A 21,853-nucleotide genomic window follows, 5' to 3' on the forward strand; every position below is an offset into this window, starting at 1 on the left:
AGGAGGTAATGGGAAAGAAATAAGGAGAAAAGGAGAGATGGAGAGGGGTGGAGATGAGAGAGGAGGACTGAGAAATAGGAAAGAAAAGGAAGAAGGGAAAGAGGGACAAAGAGAAGAAGGGGTGGTGGTGAGGAGGAGGAGGTTCTGAACAAGCAACATTTGAAGTCCCAAAACAGCTCATTACTTGCAGTGACTTCAGTGTATCACGTGTCATCAATTTTCCCTCCAAGCATGACTTTTTTCCTTTATGATTTTATCTGGCTTTGACACTTGTAAATATACCCAGTCAGTGGATCCGATTACAAGCTGGTGCGCAAGCCTATCCTCACTTTCTGGACTACAAGAAGTTAATGGGAATTCATTTAGTATCTGCTTCTCTGACATCAAACCTACAGAGGAGCGGAGTGAAGACGTACCCCGAATTACATCACAGGCAGCCTGATCATTGGGTCGGGGGAGGTATAAATAAGGGAGGCAGGAGACTGGAGCAGCACAGAGGAACCAGAGCACGCTGACTGCTCCTGACAGACCAGCTACACCCCACACTGCTGGAGCTGAGTGACGGCCGTCCTCTCCCACTGAACAGGTAATTAGGAACTTTTCTCCTTCTCTCCTCCCTGTCCCGTCTGTGCTCATCCCCAGCACTGCAGCCAACACTCCGCGCAGAGGGCGCTTCTCCATGGCTGATCAAGTCTCACTGCCAGCAAAGGAGAGGGGAAACACACACCATGCCATCCTGTGCAGCATCTTAGTGATCGCAGCAATGCAGTCCTGTGCAGTATCTGTATGTAATCACAGCAAACAGACCTTCCGAGACTTATTCAACTATTATTACTTAGTATTTATATAGCGCCGACATCTTCCATGGCGCTGTACAAAAATGTATTGTCACTTCCCTGTCTATCAGAGACAATCCAATCCCAACTATAGTTATATGTCGTGTAATGTATGTATTGTAGTTAATGCTGGGAATACACCATGCGTTTTTTTCGGCAGATGGTTCCATAGATAATTTCCAACATGTCCGATCTTACTTTCGACCGTTTTACCGCTCGATTTCCTATAGAAGTGAATTTAAATTGATAAGAAAAGATAAGAGAATCGAGCGGGAAATCCAGCAGAAAACAAATCGAAAATCGATAAATTGACCGAAAAGACGGATCATGTATTCTCAGCATAAGAGACAATTTAGGGGGAAGCCAATTAACTTATCTGTATGTTTTTGGGATGTGGGAGGAAACTGGCATGTCCGGAGGAAACCCCCACAGACACAGGGAGAGCATGCAAACTCCATGCAGATAGTGCACTGGTTGGGATGGAACCAGGGACCCAGCGCTGCTAGGCAGGACCACTAACCCAACATGCTGACTGCTGTCACTCACTGACCAATTTTACCATCTCTTTGTAGTATGAGAGTCAACAGATATTGAATACAAGGAACCGATTCTGTAGGTAAACCCTCATACTACATGGAAGTGGTAAAATTGGTAAGCGATTGGCCAATCATAATTGAAAGTGTGTACCTGGCTTTAGAATGTGCAAGAGACGGGGAAGAAATGAACCAAGAGAGAAATATCAGGCTGAAGGTGGCCACACACCATACAATTTTTTAATATCTGTTCAATTTAAGAATTGCAATCAATTTTTCTGACTGATTGTAACATTTCAAAAATATGACCAATGTACTACACACCTATGTTCAATCTTTCCCCAATTATGATAAAACTGATTGGAAACTCTGACAAAATTGCTAGGGTGTGTATATTAATAAATTGACAATCTAACACACACCATACAATCTTTAAAAAAAATTGAAGAGAAATATCTTGCATTTCGGATCGATTTAAATCGAAAAAAAACGGTAAATCCGGATCGTATTTTCAGTCGAATGAAAAAAAAGCTTTCGATATTTTCGGGAGATACGATCGTTTTTATCGAATTGCTGTAAAATTTCAAATCATTTCATTGTATGGTGTGTGGCCACCTATAGATAGATAATAAGGTGCCCATTAATGGGACAATTTTTTTTATCAGATGTGATCTTCCATTTTTATGATCAAAAGTAATTGGAAGGTATTTATCTATTGTTCCTTAAACGAGTCCATTAGGACATTCTCTCTCTTCCATTTGACCGTAAAATCCAACATTCAAATTAATTAAATTTTATGTTCCAATCGACCGTAGAATTTATATCAATTTTTTGCTGTACACTGGGCAGTTTTCTGTACAATTTGCGTTGAAAGATTGCATGTGATGAAAGAATTGTACTATTAATAGGCATCTATAGATTTGATTCATAAGATGGACAGACAGATGAAAATCTGCGGGGGGGGGGTTTTGCAGTTGAAGATTTATAGATAAAAGAGACAAATATTCTCACGTAGACAAAGACTCAACACTCTGCGCAGCTAGAGAGGACTACAACCAGAGTTCTATTAACGATATATTGGCACATTTTATTCCTTGTCACACACAATCTGATGCATTTAGGAGTAATCTGTACCAATTATCCCCCTTACCATCAGAAGCCCTGCTGATAAGCTCATTGAGAGGGTGTACACTGTACAGTGTTATTGTTTTCTTATTGGTTTTAAGAGGCAATTCATATTAGTCAGTAGAAGACTGGATTTATCATATACATCTGAGAATATGTGCTAGTAGTAACTATAGTTTAGGCTCTAACATTGCAGGGAGTAGCTAAATAAAAAAAAAAATCACTGGATAGAGCAGATTTGTGTGAGCAATACTGAATGACAATTACTGACATTAATTCTGAATATATTTTTTCCTTCTTTTAAGAAGGCAAAATTATACTCTTGATTGCTTTTTTAGTAGGAGGGCTTTTAAGCTCTTAAGATACATACACACATCAGACAAAAATTGATTGAAATGAATGACGACCAACGATCGATCGGTGAAGGTTAACAATCTCAAATGACCGACCTGTGTACACACATGAATGATCAGAGAAAGAAGGAATTCACAGAGAATGTGGAGGTGACTTCTGAGGTGCAATTAACTGAAACTACTGATATCGATACAAACATGCACAACTACGAACGATTCATATGATACGATTGTAATATGTCGCTGGATTATCCGTACACATTCTCCGTGATGAGCGATCGTCAGTTGAAAAAAATCATAACTGGACTGATCACGACCGACTCCCGATATCGGTCATTTGAGTCCATCGCTGACGGTTAGTCGTCTACGTTTGCTTCTGTGGCCATCGTTTGAAACCTTGTTAATTGGTCGTTTCTGAATGATTTTATCTTATGTGTGTAAGTAGCTTTAGCCCTTTATACTTTCCTTGTCGAGTTGTCGTTCTGGGTCACCCCGAGCTATCTGGGTATTCTGTAGTGACATTCATTTAGGACACTGTTCTGTATATCCCGGAAGAGTCAGCACATATAAATGCATGCTCATACCGTTACTAAAACATAATAATATTTATTAGTTATAAAATAAATTCTCGCTTTCAACCCATTCCCCCAATTCTTTGTTGGTGTTCTCACAGAGGCTGTTATTCAAATAAATTGCAGTATTTTAAAATGCTTTCAAAAAGCCTGTATGCACAAAATCCCCCCTGTCACATAAACTGATGGATATTTATTACAGCAGAAGAGAAAAAAAAGCTTACAATGCAAAAGCAATGCAAAGGTAGCACTCATTTCCTTGTCAGTGGTTGCTATGGGTTACTGCACATTGTCCTATGCAGTACTAAATAAATATGCACTTAATGTAAAAAAGAAATATTTAGGAAAAGTTACTTTTTATGTTATGATAATAATAATAATTATGAAATAAGTACACTGGAGCAGGTCTTCACCTCTCTTGTGTCATATTCATCTCCTATTTGCAATCTTCAGCCTTAATCATTTATTTACAGCTCTGCATAATATGGTGGAGCTTTATAAATAAAAAAGTAATACTTAGTAAATAAATATATAAGCTATAGAAAGAGTTTGGGTCGCCCCATTTGGCGTTCATGATTTTGCTCCAAGATGGTGGGAAGCAATTTGTGTTATCACACACACACCAGTTGTTCGTTTTTTTTTCTGTTTTCGTACGCCTCTGTATTTTTTCTTTGACCTTTTTATAATGGTTAGCATATTAACCAGCACTCTACAATTTTGAGGCTGGGTTCACATATGACATAGCCTGAAAAGTAGCGTTTTTAGGATGATGCGTTTGCGTTTTTTACGCAAATGTGTTTTTCACGCGTTTTTGCATATGCGTTACCATAGACTTTCATTATGTGCATTTTGTCAGCCATCCTGCATAATATGCAACACTACCAGTGTTTGCGAAACGCATACTGTAAAAAACCCATAGACTAGTCCCATTAGACTAACATTGCTGCATAAAACGCAGCGTTTCCTGTGTGCACCCAGCCTGAGTATTGCCACAGATTCTCAACCGGGGACTTGTCCAGGCTTTTGTAAAACATTCAGGATTTTATCTTTAAACCACTAGTACGCATACATACACACACATACAAATACATACATAAATTCAAACACACACATGTAAATGCAACATGTAAATGCAATATGCACACACACACACATTTAAGCAAACACATTATACACATAAACATACACATACAGACATACAGGCACACACACATATACACAAACATAATATGTACATATACATACTGGTACACACACACAGCTATGCATATACAAACACGCATACATATATACACACACATTCATGCCAAATACACATGCATGCACACATATGCAGACACACACACTCGTACACACATGCGCACCATTACATTTACGGGTGTTCAGATGCCATTAAACTTCCCAGTTCATTACTAGATTGTGAGACCTACACAAGCATAATGGACGGTGCAGTCTGCACACATAGAAACTGGTGTAACAGATCAGATCAGAGCTGCACAACACATCTTTTCTTTGTTGCCGCATTCAGTTTCCACAAATTTTGTAATGCATGTTGAGCCCTCTGTTATAATGTTGAGACTGTGGTGTATCAGCCAGTTGCAGGAAGTGTAAAGGAATCTGTGTTACGTATTCTGCACTCCATTCAGGAGTTCCCTTGTAGAAATGCTAAGTACCTCGCCGACTATGACATATAAAAGGGTACTATTAACCCACTTAAGGCATGATGGATAGCATTCCTCACCTAGGAAGAAAGTAGAGCTACCTGGACTGACTTATCTTTACAGAGCTCTCTATATGGCAATCATTAAAATCACCCATAGCAATGACGTATATGGTCCAGGATGATATACTTACTGTTCTACGGCCTCGGTTCAGTTTACCTAAAGATGATACCTGTAAATTGATGATTGAAAAATGGTTTTATGCTGAATTACATCCCTGGCTTGTTATGTTTCTCAGAGATTACCATAGCAAGATTACAAGTTCAGCTCCCTCAAGCATGACCTCTTTCTCCTTCTAATACAACCAGATTAGTGTTATTTTCTCACCTGGCCTGGCTTCAGTCATCCTCTCCCTCTACTTCAGTCATCCTCTCCCCCTACTCCAGTCATCCTCTCCCCTCTACTCCAGTCATCCTCTCCCCTCTACTCCAGTCATCTTCTCCCCTCTACTCCAGTCATCCTCTCCCCTCTACTCCAGTCATTCTCTCCCCTCTACTCCAGTCATCCTCTCCCCCTACTCCAGTCATCCTCTACCCCTACTCCAGTCATCCTCTCCCCCCTACTCCAGTCATCCTTTCCCCCTACTTCAGTTATCCTCTACCCATAATCCAGTCATCCTCTCCCCCTACTCCAGTCATCCTCTCCCCCTACTCCAGCCATCCTCTCCCCCTTCTCCAGCCATCCTCTTCCCCTACTCCAGTCACCCTCTCCCCCTACTTCAGCCACCCTCTTCCCCTACTCCAGTCATCCTCTCCCCTCTACTCCAGTCATCCTCTCCCCCTACTCCAGCCTTCCTCTCCCCCTACTCCAGCCATCCTCTCCCCCTAATCCAGTCATCCTCTCCCCTCTACTCAGTCGCCCTCTCCCCCTACTCCAGCCTTCCTCTCCCCAACTCCAGCAATCCTCTCCCCCTACTCCAGTCATCCTCTCCCCCTACTTTAGTCATCCTCTCACTCTACTCCAGCCATCCTCTCCCCCTACTCCAGCCTTCCTCTCCCCCTACTCCAGTCATCCTCTCCCCCTACTCCAGCCTTCCTCTCCCCCTACTCCAGCTATCCTCTCCCCCTACTCCAGTCATCCTCTCCCCCTACTCCAGCCATCCTCTCCCATACTCCAGCCTTCCTCTGCCCCTACTCCAGTCATCCTCTCCCCCTACTCCAGCCTTTCTCTCCCCGTACTCCAGCTATCCTCTCCCCTACTCCAGTCATCCTCTCCCCCTACTTTAGTCATCCTCTCCCCCTACTCCAGCCATCCTCTCCCCCTACTCCAGCCTTCCTCTCTCCCCTACTCCAGATATCATCTCCCCTACTCCAGTCATCCTCTCCCATACTCCAGCCTTCCTCTCCCCCTACTCCAGCTATCCTCTCCCCCTACTCAGTCATCCTCTCCCATCTACTCCCGTCATGATCTCCCTCTACTCCAGTCATCCTCTCCCCTCTACTCCAGTCATCCTCTCCCCCTACTCCAGTCATCCTCTCCCCCTACTCCAATCATCCTCTCCCCCTACTCCAGCCTTCCTCTCCCCTACTCCAGCTATCCTCTCCCCCTACTCCAGTCATCCTCTCCCCCTACTCCAGCCATCCTCTCCCCATACTCCAGCCTTCCTCTGCCCCTACTCCAGTCATCCTCTCCCCCTACTCCAGCCTTTCTCTCCCCGTACTCCAGCTATCCTCTCCCCCTACTCCAGTCATCCTCTCCCCCTACTTTAGTCATCCTCTCCCCCTACTCCAGCCATCCTCTCCCCCTACTCCAGCCTTCCTCTCTCCCTACTCCAGATATCATCTCCCCCTACTCCAGTCATCCTCTCCCCATACTCCAGCCTTCCTCTCCCCCTACTCCAGCTATCCTCTCCCCCTACTCCAGTCATCCTCTCCCCTCTACTCCAGTCATGATCTCCCCTCTACTCCAGTCATCCTCTCCCCTCTACTCCAGTCATCCTCTCCCCCTACTCCAATCATCCTCTCCCCCTACTCTAGCCATCCTCTCCCCCTACTCCAGTCATCCTCTCCCCCTACTCCAGTCATCCTCTCCCCCTACTTCAGCCACCCTCTCCCCCTACTCCAGTCATCCTCTCTCCCTACTTCAGCCATCCTCTCCCCCTACTCCAGTCATCCTCTCCCCCCTACTTCAGCTTTCCTCTCCCCCTACACCAGTCATTATCCCCCCCTACTCCGGCCATCCTCTCCCCTACTCCAGCCATCCTCTCCCCTACTCCAGTCATCCTCTCCCCCTACTCCAGTCATCCTCTCCCCCTACTCCAGTCATCCTCTCCCCCTACTCCAGTCATCCTCTCCCCCTACTCCAGTCATCCTCTCCCCCTACTCCAGTCATCCTCTCCCTCTACTCCAGTCATCCTCTCCCTCTACTCCAGTCATCCTCTCCCCATACTTCAGCCATCCTCTCCCCCTACTCCAGCTATCCTCTCCCCCTACTCCAGCCATCCTCTCCCCCTTCTCCAGTCATCTTCTCCCCATACTTCAGCCATCCTCTCCCCCTACTCCAGCCATCCTCTCCCCCTACTCCAGTCATCCTCTCCCCCTTCTCCAGTCATCTACTCACAATACTTCAGCCATCCTCTCCCCCTACTCCAGTCATCCTCTCCCCTACTCTAGTCATCCTCACCCCCTACTCCAGTCATCCTCTCCCCTCTACTCCAGTCATCCTCACCCCTACTCCAGTCATCCTCTACCACTACTCCAGTCATCCTCTCCCCCTACTTCAGTCATCCTCTCCCCATTACTCCAGCCATCCTCTCCCCCTACTTCAGCCACCCTCTTCCTCTACTCCAGTCATCCTCTCCCCCTACTCCAGTCATCACCCCCCCCCCACTCCAGTCATCCTCTCCCCCTACTCCAGTCATCCTCTCCCCCTTCTTCAGTCATCCTCTCCCCCTACTCCAGTCATACTCTCCCCCTACTCCAGTCATCCTCTACCCCTACTCCAGTCATCCTCTACCCCTACTCCAGTCATCCTCTCCCCCTACTCCAGTCATCCCCTCCCCCACTCCAGTCATCCTTTCCCTCTACTTCAGTCACCCCCCCCCCCCCCCCACCACTGCAGTCATCCTCTCCCTTTATTTCTTACTTGCCCCTTTCCTCAGTCATCCTCTTTGCCTACTTCAGTCATCCTTTCCCCTGCCTCAGTAATGTTCTCCACATACTTCAGCCATCCTCTCCCTCTATTTCTTCCTCACCCCTTTCCTCATTCATTCTTTCCCCCTACCTCACTCATCCTCTTCCGCTATTTCAGTCTGCCTCACCTTCTTCCTCAATCATCCTCTCGCACTTCTTCTGTCATCTTTTATTCCTGCTCCAATCATCCATTCCTGTCCCCAACTTCAGTCATCCTCTGTCCATTCTTCAGTCACCCATTCCTGTCTCCCACTTCAGTCTTCGTCTCCCTACTCTTCAGTCATCCATTCCTGCCCCTCTACCCCCCTCCCCGCCATTTTTCTCTTCTGCTGTGCCATCCTGTCACCCTACATCAGTCATCTACCCTTTCCCTCATCAGTCTTTGTCACCCCCTGCTTTTCCCTTATTTTGCATCATCAACTAACCCCCCCCCCCCAACAACAACCCCCTCCACCCCCCTCCACTTCAGTCATCATCTCGCTCTACTTCAGCCACCCTGCCTCCCCGCTATAGTTATTCTCTCCCCTCACTTCAGTAATTCAGTCATCCTTTCTCCCTACACTAGTCATCTGCTCTCCCTGCTTCTACCCCTACATCAGTCATCCTCGCCTTGCGTTAGTCATCCTCTCTCCATACGTCTGTAAAGTATGATACGAAGAGAGACACACTCTGCGCATCCCCTCACAGTGGAGGGATCAGGGAGTTTAAGTAGTAAGTAGTTCACTGCATTTTGTTTTGCACAGGAGGAAAAAGGGAAAAAAACATTTCTAGAAATTGCTGTCCATGGTGCTGAAAGTTGAAACCAGGAGAAAACAGAGAGATGGGCCATATGCAATTCACTTTTTCTCCTGACTTTCTCCTAAGTGCTAATTTCACACCTTCTTATAAAATGCATTTAGGGCTCGTTCACATTGCGTTCCGCTCGCGTTAGCGTTGTTTTTTTGTTTTTTTTAGCGATTTGTTTTTCCATTCCAGGAGCTTGGGTGGGCATTCTGTTCTTGTGAAAAGCGCTTTTCTAAGCACTTTTTCCGATCGTTTTTTCATTCACTCCCTGACGCAAGTCAGGAAGTGAACTCTTTGACCATGAAAAGAACAAATATAATGTATTTTTTCTTTAAAACGTGAATACAATCGCTGCACAAAGCCAGGGGCCCATATGCAATCACTTTTTCTCCTTAGTTTTCTCCTAGGAGATAATTTTTCATCTTCAATTTAAATTACTGTATTTTTCGGACTATAAGACACTCCTGACCATAAGACACACCTAGGTGTAGAGGACAAAAACCATGGAAAAAAAAAAAAAAAAAATATATATATATATATATATATATATATATATATATATATACATATATATATATATATATATATATATATATATATATATATATATATATATATATATATATATATATACACTAAACTTGGTGTGTATCCCTGGTGAAAGGGCATCTTGTGGATTATGTCCCCTTTGTACCTCATGCCCCCTTGTGCCTCTTGTGTCTCCCTATGTTCTCCTCTGTCCCCCTTGTGTCCCCCATATGTCTACCTCTGTCCCCCTTGTGTCCTTCTCTATCCCCTTTCTTTCCCCCTTGTGTCCTCCTCTATGCTCCTTTGTGTCCCCCGGTGTCCTCGGTTTGGTCCTGTGTCCTCCTCTGCATGGGCACAGTACAGGGAGTCCTTGACACTGCAGCAGGTTGTGGAGGTTCGTATTGGCAGGCGTTCACAAGTCAGCAGCTTCTTGCATTTAGACAATAGGACGCAGTGGCTTTTTTTTCCCACTTTTGGGGGAGAAAAAGTGAGTCTTATAGACAAAAAAATACTGTAACTTTTTAGCACTTTGCAATTGAAAAAGTACCAAAAAGTAGGTGAAAAACACTATAGATATTATTTTGAGTATTTTCTTGCTCGCTGGTGTCTTAAAAGTCATTTTAATAACAAGTTGTGAAAATATCTCCCAGGAGAAAATTCAGGAGAAAAAGTGAATTGCATATGGGCCAGGGAGCAGGTGATGCATCTAAGTGTACCTGAGACAAATAAAAGAGAGAATTTATACGTACCTGGGGCTTCCTCCAGCCCCCTTCAGGCTGATCCCTCCCTTGCCATCCTTCCGGCCTACCATGATCCTCCACTTTATGTGGCGGTAAATCATTTAGACGCAGCGAGTCGGTGTGTACAGTGCATGCATAGACTGGGCCAAGAGTGCTACTGCACAGAACGCTCCCGGTGGTGGGAGCATGATGGAGGGAAGTGCGCGCAGTCTAGCCGGCATGTGCAGTGCACAGTGACTGAAGGCTTTACTGGGTTTTAAAGCAGAGGATCAAGGTGGGCTTGGAGAACAGCAAGGGAGCCATCGGCCTGAAAGGGGCTGGAGGAAGCACCAGTTACGTATACATTCTTTCCTGTATTTCTCTCACATTTCCTTTAACCCTTTAGCAGCCAATGGGCTTGATCCTCTAAGCTTAATGACAGTAGGGAGTGTTATAATCCCCTCCACACGCTATGCAGTTAAATTACGCTGGGCTCAGATAATTTAAAGAGTGCTTTGTTACACTTAATGAGAGCTCCACTGAACCCGCCCGTAGCCCAGTGGGTCCAGTAGCTTCAAAGTACGATATTCCTGCACTTTGATTGGCCCAGCAGCTTGACTGTCAAGTGACAGGCAGCCTACAGGGCCAGTCATAGTGCAGGAATATCATACTTTAAAGTTACTGGACCAGCCGGGCTCTGGGCGGGTTCAGTGGAGCGCTCGTTAAGTGTAACAAAGCGCTCTTTAAAGAAAACCTGAACTGAAAATTAACCCTCCTGGCGGTTTGGCAAAATCCGCCAGGGGGCAGCAAATAAGTTTTTTTTTAAAAAAAGACGAGGTCTCGCTACATGATAGCCGCTGCTCAGCGGCATCCCCCCAGCCCCTCCGATCACCGCCGGCGATCGGAGATCAGGAGATCCCGTTCAAAGAACGGGATCTCCTGGAGGGCTTCCCCCGTCGCCATGGCGACGGGGCGGGATGACATCACCGACGTCATCGACATCGTGACGTCAAAGGGGACTCCGATCCACCCCACAGCGCTGCCTGGCACTGATTGGCCAGGCAGCGCACGGGGTCTGGGGGGGGGGGCGGCTGCGGCGGATCGGCGGGTAGCGGCGGCGATCGGGCACTGCACGCAGCTAGCAAAGTGCTAGCTGCGTGCAGCAAAAAAAAATTATGCAAATCGGCCCAGCGGGGCCTGAGCGGTGCCCCCCGGCGGCATAGCCCGTGCTCAGCACGGGCTTACCGCCAGGGAGGTTAAGTCAAAATAAGCATACACAAGTCATACTTACCTTCCATGTAGTCTACTCCTCAGTGTCTTTCTCCTCTCCCGCGTCTTGTTTGTTCACTGTGATCAAGGGAATTTTCCGTCCTCCATTTTGAAAATGGCCATTACCCATAACAGCTTTCTGGTCAGCACACAGTTAAACTGTAACATCGCCCACTTGAGCCATAGGGAAACATTGACATTACCTGGTGCATCAGTTTTCCTCTCAGCTATAACTGACAGCAACTGATATTTTACTGACAGCAACTGATATATTTCAGATCTGACAAAATATTGTCAGAACTGGAAGGGATTATTGTCAGAAGAAAATGTGAGCTTCTAAAAGGAACTAATGGCAAGGTAACTATGCAATATTCATTTAAAGTTAGCTTATGTGTTTATTTTAAATATTTTTACTCAGTACAGGTTCCCTTTAAACTATCTGAGCCCAGCGTAATTTAACTGCTCATGCTATGGCTGCATAGCATGCCCAGGGGATTATAACACTCCTTGCTGTCAATAAGCTGCGCTGCTGTAGCAGCTCAGCTTAGAGAATCAAGCCCAATGTATTTAGAGGCTTATAAGTGCTCCAGGCCAATTTTTTAGCACATTTTTTTATTTCTTATTTGTTACATATCCTTGCTTCTAATTAGTACTGCTGTAATGTGTATTTATGGCCACTTGTCACCAGGGGGCAGTGTGAGACAATAACAGAGAATTCTGCTTTCAGTTTCTAGCAGAAATACATGGAAGCATTCCAAGAATTTACAGCACAACGTGTTCTGCCGACTGAGGTCAAAAGCAGTGCACTTATCTCAAACTTTGAAGCTGCTCATGGGTTAATTCTGAAATGCCGTGTTTGGGTGGCCTGAGTGACCAGTGCAATCTGCATATCTCTTAGGAGGGAGTATACTAGAGGAATACAACATTTTACAATGTAGCTGTGATGAAACGCGGAAAAGCCGCTGCCTCTCAAGGTGAGGCGGCTGTTTCCGCGTCCAGCATGGCGTCACAACGCGGAAAAAACGCCGCATGCCGCATAGGCAGAGCGGCGGAATCCGCATTGGTAACGGCGGAATCCGCATTGGTAACGGCGGAATCCGCATTAGAGGCGGCTCCCGCACTCAGTTCACTGGATACATTGCAAAACAGTACTGCTGTGGCTGGGACTGATAGTCCACCTAGATTCAGAGTGACACGCGCGCGCGCACAGAGGCAGAGCTTAAATAACAGCCAGAAGGGAGTCAGCTGACCAGGCGGGTCAGCTGACATTTTCCACTACTCTCATTGGTCCAGCAATTAGGGAGGTCCTGGAGAGGTCCTTGTGTATATATACTGCTGGCTGTTCACTTGCTCTTTGTCTGGCGTTCCAAACACATACGTGGGAGCACTCAGACCTGTAGTCAGTTTCTTAAGTGTGCCGTGACCAGCTGGAGCTGTAATCCTACACTTAGCTAGATTCTGTTGATAGCTTAAAGTACTAGTTTGATTGTGATTATCTGTTATGACTCTTTGCCTGCCTGACTATCCTCCTGAAATCTGATCTTGTACCTTGCCATTCTGATACTCTGTTGCCGAACCCCGGCTCGTCCTTAGACTCTGCTTCTGCCTCCTGATCTTGTACCTCGATATTTCTGATACCCTGTTGCCGAACCCTGCCTGTACCTAGACTCCGCCTCTGCCTTCTGATTCTGTACTTTATCTGTCCGTGTGTTACAACCTGGCTTGTCCGACCTCGAGAACCGACCTTACTATTGGAGGCGGTTCCCCGTCCTGTTAGTGACACTACCTCCTGAGTGTTACTTTCAGACTAACCTTCCTACTGTCAGTCTGACTCCTGGAGAGTTCAGGCCTTCGGAAGGAAGCCGTGCAGTACTCCTCACTGCACTGAGGCCGGTCCTCTAAGTGTTACTGTTACACCAAACACTACACTCTACTCAGGTGAACAGAGGTTAGCTGGTAGATCGGATTATCGGTGATACTGCAGATCACTTATAATCTGGTATACATCTGTATTCCCAGTGATACTGCAGCTCACCGGTAATCAGATCCTCTCTGTGCTTCACCGTTCGTTACAGTAGCGCAAGTGAACAGAGGGAACTCAACCAGAAATACAACATTTGGGTCTTCCGGTTTTCCATTGTAGCTGAACTAGACAATGTTCTGATGTACACTGTAGGAAGAAGCAGACAAGGATGAACAGGGTGCCATTCTTTAATCACACTTCATCCCACACAGTACTGGATGAACACACAACATTTTCTGCTGATCTTATGTGACAGTGAGTGTGAGCATTATGCTAGCAAATCCAGATTGTAGAGCCAGACTACTGACTCTTTAATATGGTAAAATTACGTAATTGGCCTATAAAAGCCATGAGTGAAATATGAAGTAAATAGGGGTCATGGACTCCGTTCCTGCTCCAAATCACATGCAGCTGGCTGGACTCTACATGACTCACTACGCTTCTTAGACACTAGCTAGAGCTTCCCTCTATTTCTTATTTTTTTCATTGCCTGTAGCACAGCTTCCTAAGGCAGATTTATATGTTTTGTGCCCTTAGGCCACGTATGTTGTGGCTTGCCTTTCATGTGCAGCAGCACCCATTCCATGTACAGCCCCCTCTTTCATGTCTATCATCCATGTACAGCACCCCCTCTCTTTAACCACTAGCTGAACGCTCCACGCCAATTGACATGAACGCGACGGCAGCCCCAGGATCGCTCCACGCCGATTGGCGTGAACGACCTTCTATGGGGCTAGCAGGAGATTGTGGGCGCATCTGCCTTCAGTCTCCCAGCAGCGATTGCCGCTCGGAGACTGTTAGACGGCGAAACCGGCTAATTAGGCTGTACAGTGCTGCAATCTAAGGCAGCGCTGTACTGAGGACAGCCGTGTGACACGGCTGTCTCCCTGGGGGACACAGGAGCGATCTGCTGTGATAGGCTCGCTGTGATAGGCTGACCCTGGGATGGAGGGAGAGGGGAAAACAAAAATGCGATCTGACCCCATCAACAGAAAGCTCTGTTGGTGGAGAGAAAAGGGAGATGGGGGTGATCACTTCTGTGCTGAGTTGTGCAGCCCTGCAGTGGGCTCTTAAAGCTGCAGTGGCCTAATTAGGGGAAAATGGCCTGGTCTTTAGGGGAGTTTAACACCACGGTCCTCAAATGGTTAACACACAGCTTCCATGGGCATCAGTTTCCCTTTTTCATGTGTTGCTCCCCATTGTCAGGCTCCTCTTTAATAAGTATATCCCCTCTTTCATGTTCAGGTGCCTCCTTGGGCTACAGCCACCCAAGGCCTGGGCCTTTGTGGCCTTTCAATAAATCCATCCCTGCAGCTACCCAGGGGCCGGCCCATAAGCTAAGTAAAGAAAAATCCTCACAAATACTGATAAATACAGGACCTGTCTCTGGTCACGATTTTATTTTATTTTTTTGCAAAAATGCCAAATTGCTGTACTGTCTTATAGTATTATTAATTTAACTACATTTTAAAGGAAACATGAAGTGAGAGGTAAATGGAAGCTGCCATATTTATTTACTTTTAAACAATACCAGTTGCTTGGCAGCAGGGGCGGACCTTCTATGCAGTAACCTGAATCGTGTCATTCAGCGGCAGCTTACATGGGGGTGGCAATGGGCATAAGCTGGAAGTGGTGGTGATGTCACGTGACACAGCATGACGGAAGAGAGAGCGACGGTGACGATGCCTGCCCATCGTTCACGTGTCGTGAACAAGGCCAGCACCACAACAGATGCAAGGGACTGAGACAGGCTGCCTGCAGCTATGAGGAGAAGTAGGAGGAGCTGCCAAAGGATGGGAGACTGGGACCCGCCGCCGGGGGAGCCACAGACACCGCTAAGGACAACTAGTGATGAAGAATGGCTGACGGAGGAGGAGGGGGCGAGTGAGAGTGCTGTGCCAAGCATCTAACTGAAGTCTGAGGTGGCTCAGGTGGGAGAAGACAAGGGAGTGGAGGGGGGGCAACTGACCGGGGGGGGGGGAGTGAGAGTGCCACAGATGACTAAGGTCTGTTGTGAGAGAAGACAAGTGAAGGAATAGTAATAATTGGACCATTCAAAATGGCTGACAGAGCAGGGGGGGTGAGACTAAGAGTTTGTTAGCCTGGTTAGGAGGGGGGGTGGAACTCACAATGTTTGCTTAACTTTTTGCGGACCGACGCAGTTTAAATCTAGGTTGAGCAGGTGGCGCTGCGGTTATGATCGGACGTAAACTCTACGTCCCATTCACCACGCGTCCCCGCGCAATGTGCTGCCCTGCCGCCTCTATGATGGCAGAGCACTGTGAGCCGGGCAGGAGTCGTTTTCATTGGCTCCTGGCCCTGTCATTACTGTAAGCCAATCCTATTGGCTTACATTGAGTGACAGGGTCAGGAGCCAATGAAAGCGGCTCCTGACCGGCGCACAGAGCTCTGCCATCATAGAGACGGCAGAGAGAGCAACCTGCGGCGGGGGCAGAGCAGCGTGACCGGCGGGAGCGACGGATTATTGCGGCGAATTGTCGGAATGAGATATTTTAGCGTACCAGCAGCCTCTGGTCCTTAAGGGGGCAGAAGCTGCTGGTACCGAAGTGGTTAAAAAGAATCTGTATTGAAGAAATTACATAGATAAACATACCATCCTGTTCGGGGACATCTCCTAGCCCCCTCTGTTACATTTTCGCAACTCCCCGCCACAATCCTGTCGATAAAAAAACTGTTTTAAAAACTGTTTTTTAAACAGTAAAGATGGCCGCCGAAACCGAAAGTACGTCAGTGGAGACAAGTTTATATTATTACACACAGGGCCGGCCCTAGACTTTTTGCCACCTGAGGCAAATTTTTTTTAAAAAATTGCCGCCGCCGCCCCTCCCCCCCCCTCGGGGGGGGGGCCGCTCTGGGGGGCCGCCGAGCTGGAGGGGTAGCTGGCAGGACGGGGGTATTGGGCCAGCGGCGGGGAGGGGGGTCGGACCCCCCCCTCCCTCGCCTGGGTCCCCCGTCCTCCGCTCCCCTCCAGCCTAAATAGACGCAGCCGTATATGTAAGAGGCACGGGCGGGGAGGACACTCACCTCTTCCCAGCATGCGCTCCACTGACATCACTTCCTGCAGCGTTGCAGGAAGTGATGTCAGTGGAGCGCACGCTGGAGCGAGGAGGAGGTGAGTGTCTCCCCGCCCGTGCCTCTTACATATACGGCTGCGTCTATTTAGGCTGGAGGGGAGCGGAGGACGGGGGACCCAGGCGAGGGAGGGGGGGTCCGACCCCCCTCCCCGCCGCTGGCCCAATACCCCCGTCCTGCCAGCTACCCCTCCAGCTCGGCGGGCCGGCTCCCCGCACCCACGGACGGGCGGGTGCCGCCCCTGGAAATTTGCCGCCTGAGGCAAAAGTTTCACCCCGCCTCATGAGCGGGCCGGCCCTGATTACACAGTGAAATCAGTCCTCAGGTGTTATTTGCAAGTTTAGAAGAAGTTATGAAGTTGAAGCGTGACAAGAATCAGACTATAAACACAGCTGTTTCTTCTGAGCCAGGAGCCTGGGCTCTGCACTACTGTCTGGGTAACAGTTTGTCAGCATGTGACAGGCAGCTGCCTCCTCCCTCAGCCTCACAGACACACTGAGACTGAGAGCAGGGATGCTGTCTGTGAGTGAGAAATAAACAGAGCAGAGCACACAGGAGTGAGCATGGGGGGGGGGGGGGGAGTGCAGGGGGCATGCCTAACTTGTCCCTATTACAGCAGAGGCAGTGCATTCCTCTCTGGGTCAACATAGCTTGACAAAGAAAAGAAGATAAGATATATTACAGAGACAGTGCAACCAGAAAAGTCTGCAGTAAGCCAGACCACATTAGAACAGGTATAGGAACTTGTAGGATAGGAGAAATAAGGCTAAAAATGTTGTTACAGAGTCTCTTTAAGGCTGAAAAAAGTCCAGAACTTGCCCTGCATGGCAGTCCTGCTGATCTCTTTGGCTGCAGTAGTGTCGATAACGCATTCTGAAATAAGTATGCAGCTAATCTAGTCATATGTTTGTCAGAAACTTCTGATCTACAGGGTTTTATGGCTACAAGTATTAGAGGCAGAAGATCATAAGAGCTGCCAGGCAACTGGTATTGTTTATAATAAAATAAAATTGTCAGCCTCCATCTCCTTCTCACTTCAGCTTCCCTGTAAACCGATTTAAAAAATGACAGATGATCTCACATGTTAACCGAGAAGGATCACTGTAGGTATACGTGGTAACCTCACAAATCAAAATTGACTTTAATAGTACACCATGGGCACTACTATTCAGTCAAAGAAAACAAGGCATTGTACACCTTACCCAATTTATATTTAAGGCTACCTATAAGGAAATGAAGTTGGACTACGAGCATTGACAACTTCACACACATTGCAATTATCAAATGATCATATTTAAAGTAGATCTAATCTCAAAATTCTCTCTCTGCTCTAAAAGATTAGGCACAGCATAATAACCATTATGGAAACAAATGTCTTCATTACAGTTTACGGAAACCCTAACAAAACCTTGAGATTTAAAAGGCATAGCTTGCAGGGAGTTAAAGCATCTGTCTTTTCCTGTATAGCATCTGCACTGTCACTAGTCACACCTACTGGTAAGGCAATGCTACAGATAATTACACACTGATGTAGCTAAAAAAACTAACACAGCTCAGTGCAGTTGATTTCTACAGCATATGTATACTGTATGTTGAATGAAAACTTTTCATTGTGTGCTGTGCAGGAGTCCGTTTTATGGAATATGTAAGCTTATGATTAGAGTACTATAGCACACGTGTGTCCTGCATGAGCCCTTCTCTTAAACAACACAATAAATAAGCTCTGTAGACTTGTCTCACATGCAGATCTAACACTCTTCTAATTCTCTTCCTATTTGTCTCAATGTGGATTAACAGGCTGGCCAATTAGAAAGACTTTTTTATGATTCTAAGTAAAATTGATCTCGTAAGACACCTGTTGGGCTGAGTCTGATGGATGATACTGCATCCTATTTAACCATATTGATCCCTGAAGGAATAAACAAAAAACCCATAGGCAATTGTCTGCTCACTCTGGTACTCCTCATTATGCCACTTCCTGTTCTAAAGAGGTATTGGAAACCTGATTAGCATATTACATTCCAATTTCCAGATCATTATAAAAGAGCTCAGCTAAGGCTTGTTTACAGATAAAAATGCCCTCCCCCCTCAAAAACACCCCCATACAGGCATAATTACTGGGATACTCCAACTTCTTACCATTCCTACGGCACAGGGATCCCCTTCCCAAAACAGCTGTTTTTGTGGTCAGCATTGTAATGGGTGTGTGTGCATGGGAGGGGGCTACACACTGTTAGGGAGCGTTCATGGTGCCCACATCTATTGTATGACCCTTGTTGGATGGTCTCCTTGCCATGGTGATTACCGTGGATGGAGGGTAAAGTAGTTGTGACGATAGTAAGCCCCTCTGGATCTGGAAATTGTAACAGTAGACAAGGACCAGAAAATAGCAGTAGTGTTAAATGTGACGGTGCCAAGTGATTGTATGAGTAGGACGATGTTGCAGAAGGTCCAGAACCTGAGAGAGGACCTAGAAATTGAAGGCCAACAAGTGACTCTCCAACAAGAGCCAAAGAAGATTAGCTAGAGATAGCTTTTCAAAAAAAATATGGGGCATCTGTACCAAACAAATGCAACACTGCACCATCCTACATGACCTGCAAATGAACTGCTGAGCACTCCTGGGTGCACTCCTAGTTAGCAGCTCAGCAATTCCTTTGCAGGCCACTAGGATGGTACAGTGTTGCTTTTGGTTGGAATAGATGCCCCATATTTTTTGAAAGCTATCTAATCTTATTTGTCTCTTGTTGGAGATTCTGTTTGTTTAGTAAAGGCCTAAAGAAGGGTTAGAAGTGACCCGAAATGGAAACAATAGTGTACATGATCCTTTGCCAAGAATTATCAAATTGGAAGATATTCTGTGGTTGACTGACCTTTGTCTCGGATTCATTTTTTGACATACGGTTTAATACGTTTTTTTTGGAAATTTTGTCATTTTGATATAATATTGTTGGGTGCTTATTTTTGGAATTATCAATAGTTTTTCTGTGGTTTCTCAAGCACAGTGGCATAGTAAATAGCGCTCTCGCCTTGCAACGCTGGGTCCGCAGTTTGAATCCTAGCCAGGTCAACATCTGCAAGGAGTTTGTATGTTCTCCCCATGTCTATGTGGGTTTCCTCTGGGTACTCCGGTTTCCTCCCACACCCCAAAAACATACAGGACATATAAGTTAATTGGCTTCCCCCTAAAATTGGCCCTAGACTATGATACATACACTACACAATACACACATAGACATATGACTACGGTAGGGAATAGATTGTGAGCCCCTCTGAGGGACAGTTAAGTGACAAGACAATATACTCTGTACAGCGCTGCGGTAGATGTTGGGGCTGTATAAATACTAAATAATAATAATAATAATAATAATAAATATTTTTATTCTCCTAACTTAACACAGGACTGCAGATGCCACCACCTGTGATGACTTTCAGAATGTAAATTGGGATGAGGAAAGGAGGAAAGATTTTATGAGAGGCAAACACTGACTGTAATAATATAAATTATTGTTGTAAAAAAAAAAAAAAAAAAAAGTAATTTAATTAATTATGTTCTAGACCCTGAACAAGCATGCAGCAGATCAGGTGTTTATGACAATATTGTCAGAACTGACAAGATTAGCTGCATGCTTGTTCCTGATGTTATTCAGACACTACTGCAGCCAGCAGGGTTGCTAGGCAATTGGTATTGTTTAAAAGGAAATAAATATGGAAGCTTCCATATTCCTCTTACTTCACTTGTCCTTTAATTCAGCCCAGGTTTACAGGCAAACGTATGTCCTTTAGTTACTCTCCAGTCCCAGAGATGCTAAGTAAATTTGGGATAAAATAAGCCGTATTTTTATACCATTACCAGCACTTGCCTCAGAAGGATGAAGAATATTTTTAAGTTTAAATAACATGTGCGCTGAACCTGCTGTTTGCTGTCACAGAGAAGTGAGATTTGGGGGGATCGCTGCAGTTATAATTACAGGGCAGGATGTACTGTGGAGGCAGGTTGTTGCTTGAGTTGTGTATCATAGCGCTGATGTGTAATAATTACATGCAAATAAGGCTGCGTTCTGTGGAGAGAGCGAGCATCCAGTCCCCCACTACCTGCAGATTTCCTCACAGCTGTGCGGCGATAATTGTTTCCCCGCAAAGGTGCTAATAAGAAACGGCTTCCTCCCTCAGCATCATCTTCTGTAGAACTGGAGCCCAGGGATACCCAGATGCTGCCTGTACCAACCAATCAGATGAGAGCTTTCATGTCCTCCCCTGTATTTAAAGGACACCTGAACTGACAGGGATATAGAGGCTGCTATATTTATTTGTTTTTAAACAATACCAGTTGCCTGGTGCCCGGCTGATCTTTAATGCACCAGTAGTGTCTGAATCACACACCTGAAACATGCATGTGGCTAGTTCAGTCAGACTTCAATCAGAATCATCTAATCTGCATGCTTGTTTAGGGTCTATGGCTAAAAGTATTAGGTCCTGTTTACACTGCACAGATCAAAAACTGATCAAATGGATCAGTTTTTATTTGGCATAAATTTGTCATCTGTGACGCTCCGTTCCGTTAGCGCATGTTCAGTCTGACGCATCAGTTGATCCATTGATATATTGTGGCTGCCTTAAGCATGCGGTCCAATTGGCAAAAAGTGCCAAGCTGATGTGTTTGACCGGAGCAAGGTGAACGGATGCTATTTACATAGGACCTGTTCGCATCCGTTAGGATACAGTCCGTTACCTGATTGAATCAATCGATTTTCTGGAAGGTAATGAATTTTCTGGAAGGTAATCGATTGGATGGTAATACCAAAACAATGTAGATGTATGTACAATGGATATCGCCTCTGATCTTTCATCCCAAACAAGTCCCCTCAGGGTACAAAGGGGAGATCCAAAAAATTTTAAACAGGGATTAGGATTATTTACACATCCCATGCTGCACTCGTGACCAATCAGTGACTTATCCTGCTCACATGACCAGCAGCAGACTTGTGCCACCCACTTGACCAGCAAGCGACTTGACCCACCTACACGTAGGAGACTTTTCTCAACCACATGACTAGCAGCTGATCTGCCCCAACCACATGACCAGCAGGAGACTCACTCCATTCCATCCACATGACAAGCCACAGCCACATGTGTCAGGTCTGCGCAGCACCACACAGCACCTGAT

At 46.1% G+C, this 21,853-nt stretch overlaps 1 protein-coding gene across 1 annotated transcript in view; it reads left to right on the forward strand.

The window, feature by feature from the left end:
- The first annotated feature begins 345 nt into the window (after positions 1 to 345).
- The window catches only part of TRH (thyrotropin releasing hormone), a 40,697-nt gene continuing 19,189 nt past the window's right edge, over positions 346 to 21,853 (forward strand). The window contains exon 1 of the mRNA XM_068253036.1: positions 346 to 586. The gene's annotated coding sequence lies outside the window, so the exon portion shown is untranslated. The remainder of the gene's footprint in view (positions 587 to 21,853) is intronic.

This window comes from Hyperolius riggenbachi, chromosome 9 (assembly GCF_040937935.1).
Source record: "Hyperolius riggenbachi isolate aHypRig1 chromosome 9, aHypRig1.pri, whole genome shotgun sequence".
In the NCBI taxonomy this organism is placed as follows: Eukaryota; Metazoa; Chordata; class Amphibia; order Anura; family Hyperoliidae; genus Hyperolius; species Hyperolius riggenbachi.